Source organism: Rhea pennata, chromosome 4 (genome assembly GCF_028389875.1).
Source record: "Rhea pennata isolate bPtePen1 chromosome 4, bPtePen1.pri, whole genome shotgun sequence".
NCBI classification, from domain to species: domain Eukaryota; kingdom Metazoa; phylum Chordata; class Aves; order Rheiformes; family Rheidae; genus Rhea; species Rhea pennata.
In genome coordinates, this window is record NC_084666.1 from 56,628,065 (window position 1) to 56,644,515 (window position 16,451).

The window sequence follows — 16,451 nt, forward strand, 5'->3', positions numbered from 1 at the left end:
GTAGGAGGTAAATGACATGTCTAGAACACAGTTGTTAACTTCCAGTAAAAGTCTTGAAATCATCTCTTGGTACGTTAGAGCTGTTGAAAATTCATTTAGCTGTATTCAGTCACGTTGGTCTCTTTTAATGAAACCTTTTCAGTGTAATTTAGCTAAAATGGCAAAGTGGTGTCTGGGATTTTCAAGTCTAGGACTCTAGATTCAGAGACCTTTGTGTCACCTGGGTCTCTGAGAAGAAAACACCTCAGTCGTGTTAAAATGTGGTTTCATACACAGCTTGCCCTGAAAATTACCATCTTCCAATGTGAGTGAAGGTTTTGAATATTTCAAGGATTTTATATTACTTTCCAAGCAATCTGTGAATAAGGATGTTGTATTAGTATCATTAGGGGAAACTGGCCTCAAAATGATGGTTCAGTTCCCACTTCTACTCTGTAGGTTCGTTGGATAAATCTATTAAACTAGGTTCTTCAAAGGAGCGGTGTGCACTGAAACCTTACTGGATTTTGTCATCTAATTCCTTTTTAAACATCTTCCACTTTATGCCCTCTGTGTCTTAAGTTTTGCTTTTCCCTAAAGGGGTACATGACCAGAATGCTCACAGAATAAATGACTGCAGTATGAATGAAGTACCGAGGCACTCAAATAAAAATGGTACTGCTTGTCTTGGAAGAATGCTGCCAGAAGGCTAGCTTTCACAAAGATATATGTGGAAAAGAGCCAGAGGGGAGAAATGTTACTGTATGAATAGATCACTTAAATGTATATTAGATTTTGGCATAAACTCGGACAAGGAGAAAACAACTGAAGTCAAGAGGATAGCTCTGAAAAGGAAAGCTGCTATACTGTGACTGAGGCAGGCAGTGGCTGAAAAACCCTCGAGCACGTGCCCACATTCTCGTTGCCACTGCAGCTTAGTAGAGAGGGTATTTCAAATGGCTGAGGATGAGGAAAGCAAAATAGCAGTGTTGCGCAACAGGAAAGTTAGATCTGAGCAGTGGTTTTGCTGGCTGCACTGCTACTGGAGCAGTAACACAACGATGAGATTGGACTTTTTCAAAGGAGACTGAAAGCTGTTCAGCAGCTGAGAGTATGATGAGGGCAGCGCAGAGGAGTACAAACCTTCTAGCAGAGGCATATGATGTCAGTCTCTGCTTAGTTAACAGCTAAGCCTTCTCTAGAGGGCTTAGTCACTGTTTTCTGAATTTAGGAGCAAGACAGATCTCACTTAATATCCCACTCAGGGCCCTTAAAATAGTAGTAACAAAACTGTATGTGTAATTAGGGGCAAGAACTTAGCATCTCAAAAGTCCTCTGAATTTTCTAGGGAGATACAAAAACATTGTTGCTATTTATTTTGAGAAGACTGACAGAAATACTTAGAGGGATACATTAGAGGGACCTAGGAGAGACAAAATACAATTGCTATTAATATGCTGCACAGAAGTATGCTATACTACATGAATTGGTTTGCCATTGAAACAGGATCTGGGAATAACTGTGGGAATTTGACCAGGAGAAGCGCCATCGGAAAGCTGCACAATAGAGAAGTTGTCCCTTAGAACAAAATATTGGAAGAACTACAGAAGATCTATCAGTTTAAGTTGAGGGAGAAAATAAAATAGTTTTTATGTGACACTTATCTAATTCCTGAATTATTTCTTGGTAGAGGGTGGATCAGCTGTAGTTAAAGGCTATTTTTTCAATACTGTTTATGGAGTTACACAATTTAAATCGCATCCCTGAATTCTTTAGCAGATTTAATGGTTTCTAGGAATGGGAATACAAGACTGTTCCATGCTAGAATGGAGAATGCCAAAGTAAAATTATCCTCGTTAATAGTACAGTATTTGAGGGGATTCCTGAAAATCTACTTGGCTACGATTATTTATTTGAGAAATTTGTTAGGTTTATTTTATTTAATATTTTTCAGTAGTTGATTATTTTTCTTCTGATCTTCTGAAAGTGCTACTTTAGGCTTGGACATCTACATTCATGGAATTCTTCTCAAGAATGATACTGTATCAAATTACACTGGCAGCTGGCAGTACTGCTGGGTCAGAGATTCAAAGTCGTGGTTAAGCTCACACTCTCTTATTTTAAAAAAGTTTTCAGAATGTCAACCAGAATTTTTCCCTACTCTGAAACACTTTTTTTTTTTAAACTGAAATAAGAAAATCGATGAGTATTCATGCATGTAACAAATTTGCAGGAATGCACCCAATTCTTGTTGTTCTGCCTAAGGAGTTCGTGTCTGTAGGTAGTCAAGTGAGCTAAGAGAATACATCTCTTCAGTACATTTGTTGCACTTGTGACTAGTCACTGCTTTTTCTTCTCCTATGTTTTCTTATTTTATTTTCATCTTCTTTTTGTTTTGGGAACTTGAGAGTGTTGTATGATTGAAAATGAACTTGAGGGCGTCTGGTGCAGAAGTTTGGCAGTGCCAGACCTCTTTAGCTCTCACAGAGGCACGGTAATGTATCCCTGGCAAGTGCTGCCTACAAGCATCCTCTTTTCTAGCTGTCTTCTTGCTCTTGATAGAAACTGCGGAGTTTGAACCCATTGCCAGGGCATGGAAACCTTCACATTGGAAGAATCCCAGGCCTGATTTAGCTGAGAATTTAACTGATGTTTTCTGAGATGTCAGGCTTTTCTCATTTCTTAAGAGATTTTGGCACCCGAAATGGAGGCCCATCCTTCTCCTTCCTGTGAAACAAAGGAGCAGGGAAAGGGTCTTCAATTGTGGAGATAATTTCTTCATGATTCCCCTCCTTTTGCGTGTTTTTAGCTTGCAGTTTTCTCTCTTCTGAGAGAGACACACATGGTAAAGAAGTCTTTGGTGTTTATTCCACATTAGCTTTGCATCAAGATACTATCTTTGTTTTTATGTGAATTCCCAGGATGATTTAGCCTCAACTTTTTCTTGCATGTTTCTCTTTGAAATTCTATAATAAAAATATCATTTCCAGGATCACATTTTAATTTAACTTGTTGATATCAATAGAGCATAAAGATACATTTTTAGGAAAAAAAAAACTTCTCTTATATTGTGTTAGGGTTTCTTGTTTGCCCAGAGTTGCTTGTTTTAATGGTCTCTGCTTTTAAAGGAAAGTATGCAGCCGTAATTTGCTTTTATTGTTGCAAGATCAGAAGGTAGAATATGGACCTTTGTAAACAGAAAAGACTGATTTCTTCCGGAAGCACACAGACTCTCTACCGAAGTCAGTGCACTGACTGCTAGCCGTCTTCCATGCTTTCGGTGAGTTTGGCTTGCCAGTTGATCATCCATATTATAGCATACATCCGGTAAAAGAACGGCCCCATTTGGTTCTAGCAGACTGTGATCCCAATCACAGATTGATTCTTTGACAAGTGACACCCGGTGTAATTTTTTTACATTTGCACCTATTGCAATTCCATCTAGTCAGAAGCAGTCATCAAGGATGAAAATAGGGTAGCTGTTAACATTGGGAATTAGAGGGGAAAATACCAGAAGAGCACTTGGCTGGCTTTAGATTGTTTCCATGGTATTTTCCAACTGAAACTTCTTTTAAAATGGCATGTACAGTAAATAGATCAGGGTGAACTCAGGATATTGGCACAAAACTATGTCAGGTACTTCACAGAAGAAAACTAGACTGGATGCCCGTTCTGCTAGGTTTGGTACTTCAGTTTCCCTGCTATTTGGCCCTGCACTGTTACTCCTTATCCTCCCCTGTGCCTGCGCCTTCCCTGCGGCTGGAAGGAAGGTTGCGCCACCTCCTGCTCCCGCAGAAGAATCCTCTCCTCACTCACCCCTTCTCCCCACCTGTGCAGTCTGGAAAATGCTAGCTTATTCTCTTGATTTTGCGTTCAAGTAATGTGAAGTCCAGATGGTTTAATCTCGAGTTTTACCTATATGCAAGGGCTATGTGTAAGACACATGGGGAAAAAGTCATGTAGTATCTATCTGACACGGTCTGAGTTGCTTTTTCTTGTCTATTACATGATGGCACAGCAGCAAGTTACCTAAGAGGGTTTTTTTGGGTCCCTCCCCTTACAAGGAATTTATGTGTACAGTTATGGAAATCACTAGGGCAACATTTTTAATACAGTTCTCATCCAGGCACGGAAAAGATGCAGTACGAGTTTCCCTGCCTCCTCTTAATAATAATAGGTCTGGAAGAATTGTCTGTTGGTCACTGGATCCTTCTACCAGGCATTTCTGTTTCCTGCTGAAACTCTTACATGTGTGGCTGCATCTGCCTGTTGTTCTGATGGAGTACCAATAGCGGTAGCAGCTAGATTTCTGATTCTGAAATCTCTCACCTTTCTCATTTTATTTGTAGTTTAATCACTTCCTAAGCATCTTGTCACAGCCACCAGACATGATAAAAAGGAAAATACAAGCTTTAAACATGAGCCAAGTTCCCTGGCTCATATAGTCTGGGACAATCTGCAGCGTATACTTGTTTGTTTACTGTTTAACATTGGTATCAGGTGTCTGCCTTTGTGTGGATGACTTGGTGCTAGTAAGCTGATGTAATGCAAAGGCGTTACGAAGTTTCTGTGATAGGATTATCTATTAGCTACCAGTGGGAGCAATGAAGATTGTCTACACTGCTGGTGAAATGCAAGTCCAAACCTATTCCAAAATGCAGACTCACTTTCTATACTCCTTGCTTCTGTGCTTGCAGCTGTGGGCTCATGCTGAGTGTTATAGTGAAGCCAAAATGGATCAGGTCTCTGATGATCAAGCCTGAGTAGATCAGCACACTGCAGTCTGCTAACAAACACCCTAAGCCTGGCTTTTTCTAAGTACAATTTAGACACTTTAAGCTGGAGCCATAGCTAGCTTTTGATCAGCAGTACAGAGTGGTGCGCCATTGTAGCTGAAATATCCCTGCAGCCAGGCGTTATGTATCCCAGCATGTTCCCACACTCCTCCTTAACCTGCTACTGCAGATAATGTTCTAGAGGAGGGGAAAGGAAACAGTCATCACCAGGAAGGGAGGAGGTGGGAGTCTGCCTGTGTTGTGTAGCAGCACCCGCATGTGGACTGGATTGTGCTTGGACTCAGGCTGCTTCTGCAAAGCCCTAGATTCAGCACGGATGAAGCTGAGCCGGTGCAGGGGTGGGAAGAGTGAAGACAGGGGCACTCTACATTTCTCAAATAATGTTATGAGCCACTTGGAGGTTTTACATCAGACCCCTGGGTTGTTGAATCTAAACAATAATCTCTGAGTAATACTGGATGCTGAACTGGAACAGTGAGATAACAGAAAATGCAATAGATCATGGAACAGAGAAATGGAAAATACTGGTTAGATCATCTAATTCATCAGCCTTTCAAGGCAGGATTGCTTTCAAATGTATTTTCTGGTGCATTGTCCAGCTTTATTTTAAAGAAGCCTATTAAAATGTTTAAACTCCTAATACTGTATTTTATTTTGGAGTGAATATATGCTGCATGGTCTTTGTGACACTGCTACATAATTTAGATTTCTTTCCATGCCATGAATAAATCTAGACAAAGACCAGATGCAAGCAGGCTGTAACTAAACTCAAGAATCTGTGAAAACTAGGCTAACCTCTTTAACAGTATAACATATGGCTGTTAAATTAGCATAGCCTTTCTTTTGCTAAAGCTAAGCAATTTATTGAAAACATGAGGAAAAACCTAAGAACAGAAATAATGCATGACCTTTGGTATGAAGTCTTCCCCTTTGACAGTTTCACCGTTTAGTGTAGTTGATGGAAATATATATCCAACCTACTGTTACAGTTTTATAGTCCATATTTTGGTTTCTCTCTAAACTCCATTTTCATTCTTTTCTGCATCTGAGTTATGGGAGAATTTTAAGAAAATCTTGTAGGAACCTTATGTAGCTGTGTATTTGCAGTGTTAACAAGCTCATGGTCTTTACAAATGGCTACCATTGGATAAAGAACATTATGTCAGAGTGTAATTATTTTTTTGAAAAAGCTGTTTGAAAAATTTCTGGTGGTGGTCTGTAACCTTTTTTGTTTCATATTTAGAAAAGTGATCTGATTGTGGGTTTCTTAGAGGAAACTGGTAATGTGTTATAACGATAATGAGTGAAGTGACAGATTTTTCTTCATGGCAATATATAAGAACACAATTTAAAAAATATCAGTTGCATGAATGAACAAACAGAATGCGAACATATTGGAGCAGCTGTTAACCCTTTTTGAGAGACTCCGTAACATTGATTTATCTTAAGAATAGCCAGTTGCCAGCAGTTTGTGTTGCTGCTTACCTAGTTGTACCTCTCCTCACCAAAAGCATTTGCAGCCAAAGTGCAGATGGAAGTCAGGATTAGATCACAGTGTAATATTTTCCATTTTTTTCAAATATCTCAGTTACAAGTATTTGTTTTCCTTGCATATATAGGTGCACATTCATAATTGGCTCCATTTCCCTGGCTTCTCCCCAGCTCTGCCAATGCAAAGTGGTCAGAAGCCACCTTAATTGGGCAATTGTGATTTACCCTGCAGTGGGTGGAGAGACTAGCGAGTAGTGGGCAGCTCCAAGAGGTTCTTACGGGCTGAAACGAGGCTAATGCAGGAAGACAGGGCTACTGCCCGCCCCGGTGGCAGCCAGGCCAGTACAAAGCCTTCCTTAATTTGTTTTGGTCCAACAGCTGGACAGTTTCATACCTTAGGTGGGCCTGTGACAAGGCCTTGCAATGTTGCGTGCCTGCTTTTTGCCTCACCACAACTGTATTTTCACTCTGCTGTATTCAGATACAGCTTTGGCTCAGCTGATGAACTTGAGACATGCTCGAACTTCTTAGAAGAAAGAAAGAGATTAACATAGTTTTAAAAGAAAAAACAACAAATACATAATCGTGGGTGTTGCTCCCTTTGAGAAAAGCTTGGGACAGTTTAAGTTTTCCAGTTAATGAGTTAGTTTTACGTACTTTTGTTGCAAAACTGCTAGAGTCTCATTAATTTTGACAATTACTCTGACTTCTTGGATTGCTTTTTGAAACCCGTGGATTGAAAACCTCTTGGAACCCTCGTTAACAATATTGTTGAATATTTACATTGCTGTTACTTGGAGTTTGTGAAAATTTTAACAACCTATTTTCTGGTTGGCTTAATAAATAGTAATTCCCATGGTGTTTAACTTTGTAGTTAAACATACAGTCATAGGCTGTGCTTTCATAGTTCATGAGGCCCCAATCTGTGGTTCTGTGATATGTGAAGAATACAATAATAATGGATTTGAGACCTTAACATAACATTAAATATTTGCATGGTAACTAGATTATTGAAAGCAAAGTAGTTTAAGTACAACGGGTAAGATATTTTCATTTGAAACAGAAATTGCCAAAGGAAAATAGGTCAACATCGTATCATTCACCTTACTTTCCATTCTACATAAATTTTATGTATATATATATATATATGTGTGTGTGTTTGTGTGTGTGTATAAATATATTCTGGTTTAGTCATTGGCTAACAGTGAACTGTAATGGGGAAGGCAACTTCTCTCATATTTTGGCTGTTGATCCTAATTTTAGTACCTATGTGATTGCTAAAATCTATTTCTATTTCTCCTTCCTTTTGGCTAGAAGATTTCTACCTGTCTTGATTGTCTCCCATCTAAAGCTGCATAAACATTACTACTTTCAACTTCTTAAGCACATCTCCTGCTCTTTTCCCACTGGAATTCAAATCACTTGTCCCTTTCTTTCCTTCTCTTCCTCTCCTAAATAATTTCAAATTCTTTGTGCCCTTCAAGATCATGACTATTTCTATAACAACAGCAGTGGTCCAGGATCAGTTTAGGCTCCTGTTTTCCTTTTACTTCTGCCATGCGTGTTTCAGTTAAGTTTTCCTGAAGACACTTACAGAATCACAGAATGGGTAAGGTTGGAAGGGAGCTCTGGAGATCATCTAGTCCAACCTCTCTGCTCAAGCAGGGTCACCTAGAGCGTGTTAGACAGGGTTGCATCCAGGCGGGCTTTGAAGATCTCCAGAGAAGGAGACTCCACAACCTCTCTGGGCAGCCTGTTCCAGTGCTCCGTCACTCTCACAGGGAAGAAATTCCCCCTCACGCTCAGGCAGAACTTCCTGTGCTTCAATTTCTGCCCATTGCCTCTTGTCCTGTCACATGGGACAACTGAAAAGAGTTTGTCCCCATCCCCTTGACACCCTCCCTTCAGGTACTTGTATACATTGATCAGATCCCCCCTCAGTCTTCTCTTCCCCAGGCTGAAGAGGCCCAGCTCTCGCAGCCGTTCCTCCTAGGGCAGGTGCTCCAGCCCTCTGATCATCCTCGTAGCCCTATACTGGACTCTCTCCAGTAGCTCCATGTCTCTCTTGTCCTGGGGAGCCCAGAACTGGACACAGTACTCGACATGAGGCCTCCCCAGGGCTGAGTAGAGGGGCAGGATCACCTCCCTCAACCTGCTGGCAACACTCTTCCTAATGCAGCGCAGGATCTCATCGGCCTTCCTGGCCACAAGGGCACATTGCTGGCTCATGGTCAACTTGTTGTCTAAAACTCTGCCAACATTACCAGTCTACTCATGTCAGTGAAGAAGGTGGATAGATGACTTTGTTTTCTGAAAGACAATATTAAGGGGTTCCAAATGATTTTGGATGTGAGCTCTTCCTCCTGTCCTCTTAGGAGTATCCTGACAGCTAGACTGAACTCTCCCTCTCCTGTTCTCTCCATGTGCGCACATCTGATTTTGTGCATTTCTTCCTTGTGCCAAATATTCTGGGCAAAGTGAAACAATTTCAGCATGGAGGGAAGTTATATTCTGATTTATCTTGTACCTGGTTGTTAGAGTTGTCTCCTGAAAGGTGAGGAGGTAGATTCATTTGGTTTTGTAAGGTGGTTAATGAATGGTTCAGTGAGTGAACTACTGTATTAACGATGCTGCTGCTGTCACCTGTGCTTTATGTTAAGAAACAATCATCCAAATCCTCCCCCCAGTGCAGAAGAAATTCAAGCAAGCAATTAAAAGGTAATGACCCCTGCATAGTTTTGTAAATAAATAAAAGCCTTAGGGGAGAGAATTCCCAGTTGTAAATCTTGAGCAGTAAGTGGCATCCTGCTAATTCAAGTTACCTAAAACCTGGGAAAGTGTGGGATGAAATGTACACCATGGTTTTTAGGGTCTGGCTTTGATTAAATTGAACTTCTGTTCAAGCACAGTGGCTTTTGTGAATCATCTTTTAAAGTGATACCGAGTGCTGCATCACTTATGTCCCTGTGTAGACTGGAGTGTTGTTATCTTCCAGAATGAGGTCTGTTCATTTAGTCCTCAGTTAAGCAAAGGTCCTAGGCACCTGCTTCAGCTATCTCTGAACGCTTTACAGGCTGAGGTCTGAAGTAAGGGCATCTGTGGAGCAAGGCCTCCTCCCAGCTTGCTGCAAAATGCACTTGGCATGTCATTTAATGGGGCGCATTTTCAGAAGTTGTTGTTAAGGTTAATCAAATTGCTTTCCAGATTTTCTGAAATGTATCTCCAATTAATCTTGTCTGTGGTGTTTAAAAGAAAAAATACGTATACTCATCTGGCTTTATTTAATGAGTTATTATGCATTATTTAATGAGTTATTCATAGTCTAAATGGAATGAACATTGTCTCAAACTGCAGCAAAAACATTTGTCATGTCAAGAATAAAAATGTAAAAGGAAAAAACTACCAAACTCAGTACACTGTGGGTTTTAAGAAAACCAGTATTATGATCAGAGTTGGAAGTAGCAGTTAGTGTGTAACATACCATAACAGGGTAAGAGATACCAAATATATTCAGTTACGGTAAGACCAAGTGTAGTCTCAGGCAGAATACCATCTTTTTACGGAGCAGTAGTTTTGTGCAGCTATTTCAGAAGCCACTTAACAAATAACATCTTCTGTGTGAAGGAACTACAGGCAACACAGCAACAGCAGCAATTCAAGTAATGTTATAGATTGTATGCTTGTATAAATATGAAATTAATGTGATGGTGGAGTGAGCATTTTTTGGCATTTCAGATGGCATATTGTCTTATGAGTCAGCTAACCAAGACCATGGATTTAAATCAGAATTTCCTTCCTGAGGTAGCAGCTTCCTTATGTACTTGATATTTTTATTTTCTCCCTTTTTTTATGGTAGCGCATACTGGTTTCTGCATGTCTGCAAGTTACAATGTGGCTTGCCAATTGAAAGGTAACTTCTGGCACATTTGCTCAGTATTTCACCTGCAAGGTGATTTAAAGGTGCACAGATCTGATGCTTTGTAAAATGATGATTTATTTTCTCAGCTGGATTAAAATAAGAAAGGGGAAGGGGTTCACTGCTCTCAGCAGAGCAGAGCAGCAAAACACCTGGGAATCCACCACCTGATCAAAGCTCTTCTACAGGCATGCAACATCAGTTTTTCTCGGCTGCCAGTGAAGAGAATGAAGCACATTAGATGGCATTTTCAAGTCTTTTCCATTCCCTCCCGAATGCCATCTTTAAACCTGGTAATTCGTCCTTAGCCCGCGAGGCCACACCATTCGCCAGAGGAGTGCGTTCCGAGGCGGCTTTGTGCTGGCGTTTCGCTGCGGTGGGCGTTTGCCAGCCGGGTCGCAGGGCCGGGCGCGAGGGCGACGGCCCCCCAGGGCTGCCGGGTGCCTCGGCCAGCGGCGGCCCCTGCGCAGGAGCAGCGTGCAGCTGCCGGCGGGGGAAACCGCCCTGTTGTGCTTTGTGCCACCGTGGCTGGTGCAAAGGGTAAATGAGAAAGGGGTTACTGCGCTTGGAAAGAGAAATGCTCGGAACAGCGGGACGCATTTTTTTCCCAGGAAGTAAAAAAGTGTTTTATTTCTTAGGTTTTGAGAGTTGCCGTGCTGTAGTTACTGGATTTTGTGGTGTGTAACTGATTGTTTTAACATTTCGAGTTTCACTTCAAACAATATAAATAAATCAGGGTTTAATTCAGACCTAGTTCACAGTTGCTCTATTCTAGTAACAGTTGCTCTATGCTAAATACTGAAGTTTATTACAAGCACATTTCTTTAGATTTAATCATGGAATACTAGGTACAAGTAAATATATTTGCTACATTTGTTATATTTTTATGGTATTCAGATAACATGAAAACAATGTAACAAGACAGATATCTTTTAAAACTTAATTACAGGATTGTTTGAAAACTTGAAGAAAAACCAAAGTATGCATATAGAATTTTAACATAGTGGGATACCTGTAACCTGTCATATAGCTAGACTTCAGTAATACTCATAGAGTTTAAAGTTTCTTCAGAATGAGAATATAATGTTTGCTAGTTAGTGGTTTCCAGTGGGAAATTTTCTATGATTTAGTCTTTCTTAAATATGCTCTTCTCTCTTCTGTCATCTTACTGTATGAGCATTTTCTAGAGACCGTTTCTGATGTCATGTTATTTACTTATCTTTCCCCCAGATTAAAGTCTACTGAGCATTTTTCTGGATCCTTATGGTTGCTTTATGGCCTGTATGTCTGCTTTGTCTATATAAATTCTTGATCTTCTAGCACACAAATTAAACAAAAGCAGAGTTGTTATTGTGTGCAAGTGTTAGCAACAGTAGAGATTTATGATTGTTTTTTCCACTCGTATAACCTTTAGAGAATCCCTTCGCTTATTTGAATTAGTCTTTCTCATAAGGGAAATTCCCCACTCTCCTCCTCTCCTTTACCGTTCTCCTTTCCACAAATGCTATCTTCTGCTTAGCCTCACATTTGTAAAGGGAGTTTGATTCTCCTCTTCTTTGCCGCCTTGTCCATCACTTTGTTTTTCCGAATCTGCAAACTGTGTCTTTCACTCCAGTGACTTAACTCTTGGTGCCTTGCCAAGTGTTTAGCTTAAGTCAGAAGGCTGAAGTGATGACATGAGATTCTTAGAGTTGCTATGAGATTTACCCGGAGACTCTACAATCTGTCTCAAGATGTTGTGCCTCAGGACTGGCTACCTGACATTTCATGATATATTGCAATGTATCAAGCAGAAATTTGGAAAAGAATCCCTGACTTCTTGGGTGGCGAGAGAGGGAATGAGTGACAGTTCTGTGGCAGCAATAACATCATCTTTGCCAGAATATGCAAAAAAAAAAAAAAAAAAAAAAGAAAAAAAAAAGAAAAAAAGAGTGGGTACTATGCTCTTATGAATTGCTGGTTAGCACATTTTGAATGCACCAACAGCTCTTGATTTTATTAACTGGTAAGACTTAAGGATAGCAGGCATGTATTAGCATTAAATTATAGATTCTGTTTTTCTTTCATTTTTCTTTCTACATGCTTCCAGTTAGAAAACCACATTTTTATTTCATTTCTGGTGTAATTTCCTAAAGAAAAAAAACTCAGGTTTGAGGTACTACAAGTGTCTAGATAATCTACTTACCTCAAATTTTTGAAATGTGCCTCTTTCTGAAGTATTCTAACATTTGTGTAGTTTATGCACATCATTACGTTAGAATGTGCATTAGAAAAAGTCTTGTCTGCCTGGATGACTGATGAGATTTTCCGTTTGCTTTCATTAGTGTACCATACTTTGAATGTAACTTAGAACTATTGTCCATGGTAAATGAGCAAGCCCTCCTGCCACTGGTTTCTTCTGGTGGGGAAAACCAACAAATGTAATATAGAAAACACTTTAGAACATCTTCTGAGATTGTAATGGTCTGGGAACATGGCTCTTCTAAGGATGCTTCATAGATGCTTTTAGAAAGAAGGATGGTACTTGAAGTGGCTTCAGTAGTTGGCAGAAACTTTTATTTGTGTTCCCGTTTGCTATCCCTGTAGTGGGAGGCAGGATATTTTTCATTAAGGGAGGCAAATATTCTGTAAGTCTTGGAGCCCCAATCACAGGACTTTGGACTGCTGTAGGATGGAGTTCTGGTTCCTCAACAGGCTGGTGCCAGAGGCAGTTGCCTGCTTCATCTTTGCTTAAAAGTAATGTTGGTATCCAAAATCCATACCTTATTTTCATGTATGGATATAAAAGCCTGTTATACTTTCCAAATATCTAGAGAAATGATTGGTAGGGAAGGAGAATGAATGAGCTTTGTGGAAATATGATCAGAGTGCTATCAAAACTAGAAAAAAAGTAGGAAGGAATCTGATCATTCTGTCTAAATTAGAAAAAAGAAAGAATAATTAGTAATGAACCTTCAACTAATTTCACTTTAATTTCTTTTTGTGGCTTTTGTACAGAACTATGGAAGTATCTTGCATACCTTAATGTTTTGAAAATATAGGTGAAATTCCTTCAGCAAACAATTTCTGATTTGGCTCTCTGTAAAAGCGTGTATAGACTTCTCTACCAGTCCAGGTTAACACTGGTCCAAGCTTCCCTTTTTATGGTACCCTTGAGAAGCCCTGTCATTGACAGACTATCAAGAGCCACCGCTCTGCTGTTCAGAGCAGATCTAAATGAGAAAAGGCCTAAAATGCCAGCAATTTGTTGATGTGAAGATTGCCAATATTTTAACATTGCTGGATTTGAGCTGCAACAGTAGGAGAATTAGAGAATGATTCTTGGTTCGCTGCAGTCAAATAAAGCTGTTTTTATTTCCTGATTATCCAAAACTGTACTGCAAAATGGAACAATGTCCATTGCATATTTTACGATCACATATGAGGTTTGACAGTTGAAACTATTTATAATTAAATTTGCTTTCTGTGAATTTACATTAGAAACAAATTAATGTGGCCCAATATTTGTTAAAAATAAATATAAAAATATGACGGACTCTAATAAAGTCAGTTTCATATTCAAATGACTATTTTCAAATGATAATTTTTTCAGTATTCACTTGCATTATCCATTATTTTTTTTTTCTTTTTATGATTTAGATTTCATCAGGGGAATTGTAATAATTGCTGCATTACACATTTTATAAATCAGTTAGAATGAACTTCGTATGGCTACCAGGAATTGATGTGGATTTCCATCAGAGTTGGCATTTGTGAAAAGATACAGCAGGCTTGGGATTTCCTTTGATCGAGCTTTGGAAGATATTTGGCAGTAATAAGAAATGTAGAATTATGAAATCTACATTGACTGTAGTCTGCAAGTATATTTTTATCTTTAAGCATATGAGTAGCTTAGCAGTTGGCTTTGCTTCACCTGCATCTAAGATATGAAGCTGTTTCTACTCAAAATAATGGGAAAAGTACTAGATAGAGGGATTGGGGCATGTTACATTTGGAATCTCTAGTTACTTGTATTTAGGTTTGTAGTATGTTCACATGTATGAAATCAAATGAGCATATAGTGGTAGATTTGAATTCTTACTGAGCTAGTTTTCCTTTGTAATTGTTGCAAACACTTGACACCACATGAAAACTGAGGCCTAACTAAGGACAGGCAGGACACAAAAGTCTAGGAAATCAAAATATGTTTTTTAGTTTCTCATTTGAACTTGCACTGCACTAGTTACATTACCCAGGTCTGGAACAGTATGCCCCTGCAGAGGGATAATACGTAATAGGCAGGAGAGCTGGCTTTGCTGGTAAGGGTGCTGTGGCAAAAGATGTGGAGTATTACAAGGAAAAAAAATATGTAGGGTGGGGAAATGTTAATGACTTTTCTCCAAATTATTGAAAACGTTTTTTTTTTCTTTTGTAAATGTTCTGTCAGCAATCTGAATTTTTATATATTGTGCTAATCCTACCTTTTATATAAAGTCATAAATCTTACAAATTAATGTGTCAGGCAGTTACCAGAATTCTTCAGTCTGTTTCTTTTTATGGAGTGATCTGACACATTTTGCAAACAACAGACCTAGGTGCTCTGCATGAGTCCCAAACTGGATTTTTGGTGATCAGCTCACAGGAATGGACTCTGGCACTACTTCCAATCAGGAGAGAAAATGTGGTTTAACTTAAAGGAAATAATACTGGGAAATAGATATGAATTACTGACCTTTTGACTTTGTATTTTAAAGTGTAGCATAATGGCACTATGGCCTATGAATGTTTTTATTGGTACTTCCATTAGTTCCCTATTGTTGCTGACATTTCCAGTTGCATTATATTTTCTGGAACACAAGTCTTTCTTTCATCTCCCTATTTTTCAAGCGTGCAGATACATTTCATAGCTAATTAGCAGAATGATTTCTGTTGCTTCTGTTCCTTGTGAAATTTGAGGCATATAATTCCAAAATTTTAGCTAACCTCTAAAAATATGCAGCTATTTATAAACCCAAATCACAACCCTATATTTATTCTGTGAAGAAACTACTAGAGCATAGTTGGCAATAATGAAAACCTGTAATGAGGAAAACAACTTTGTAGCTAGTAAGGAAAGATAATTTGTGGTAGTGTAAAGAAAAATTAGGGTCTGTCCTGTAAGTGCCAATATTTATGGACTGTTCAGAATAATCAAATCCATTACAAAATAGATTCTTATGAAGATGTTTTCATTATAGTAAATAGCATGAATATTTTTAAATAGCTTGAATATTTTTAACATAGAATATTACTTAAATATTACATATTTCTGATAACTTTTGCTAAACATCCAGCAAGTTCTGAAGTTGTGGAATTCACTTGAGGTTTTACAGTGTAGAACTCCCCTTCCCCCCCCCCAAAAAATATTGCTAAATGCTTCCAGTGCTCCAGCCCTAAAGCAACATTCTGCAAACAGATGATACATACAAGCTTGCTTTCCCTAAGAGAGCAGTTTAGTGCTAAAAGAAAAAAAAAGTTATGCTTTTAATATCAGACATTTTTATCCTAAGCATCTGTTTTGAAATTTTCATAATTCAGAAAATGTCATGTTAACAAAAGTGCAAAGTACTTTAAAATCATTAGGAATGAGTAAGCCAGTCTGGAGGAATGACAAACCACTAGCTTTTTGGACACAAGGAATGTGCTTGCGAGAGCACTGGAAGAGCAATCGAGCTGGAAGAGCCATTACTTCTGGTACCTGTGGTGCCCAGCGAATCAGGGGTAGTGTTTCTAACTGAAGAAACTGAGACAGCACAGTAGCACGTTGCCATAGCTGTAGCTAAACATAATGAGCCCCTTTCACAGATGTCTATTTTCTTGCCTGCTAGACAGCCAGCATGAGTCCCACTTTCTGAGAGGAAGGAAATGAAAGCAACGTTTTTGAGTTGCACCATAAGCATTGCCTCTCTATTTGTCAATGTCTTTTGCAATTTTAGGAAAATTGTCTTTCCTGGAGTGAAATCAAGAGGTAAGAATGTAGGTGATATCTGTCCTTAGTTGCTTAATGCAACTAGTTAACGCTTTGAACCGTGATGATAAGTATTGTGACTTGAATTACCAGTTCATACAGATAACACATGAATCTGCTGAGAAACGCATTTCTTGCTGAGAAATTGTCAGCTTGGCCACATCACTTGCACAGTCTTTTACTTCAGAAAGCTTTGTTGGCTCTCCTGTTAGATGTTGTTATTGCTATTAAAATAAATACTACTGGGTCTAATCTTTTACAATGCAGGACACTGAGATTAAGC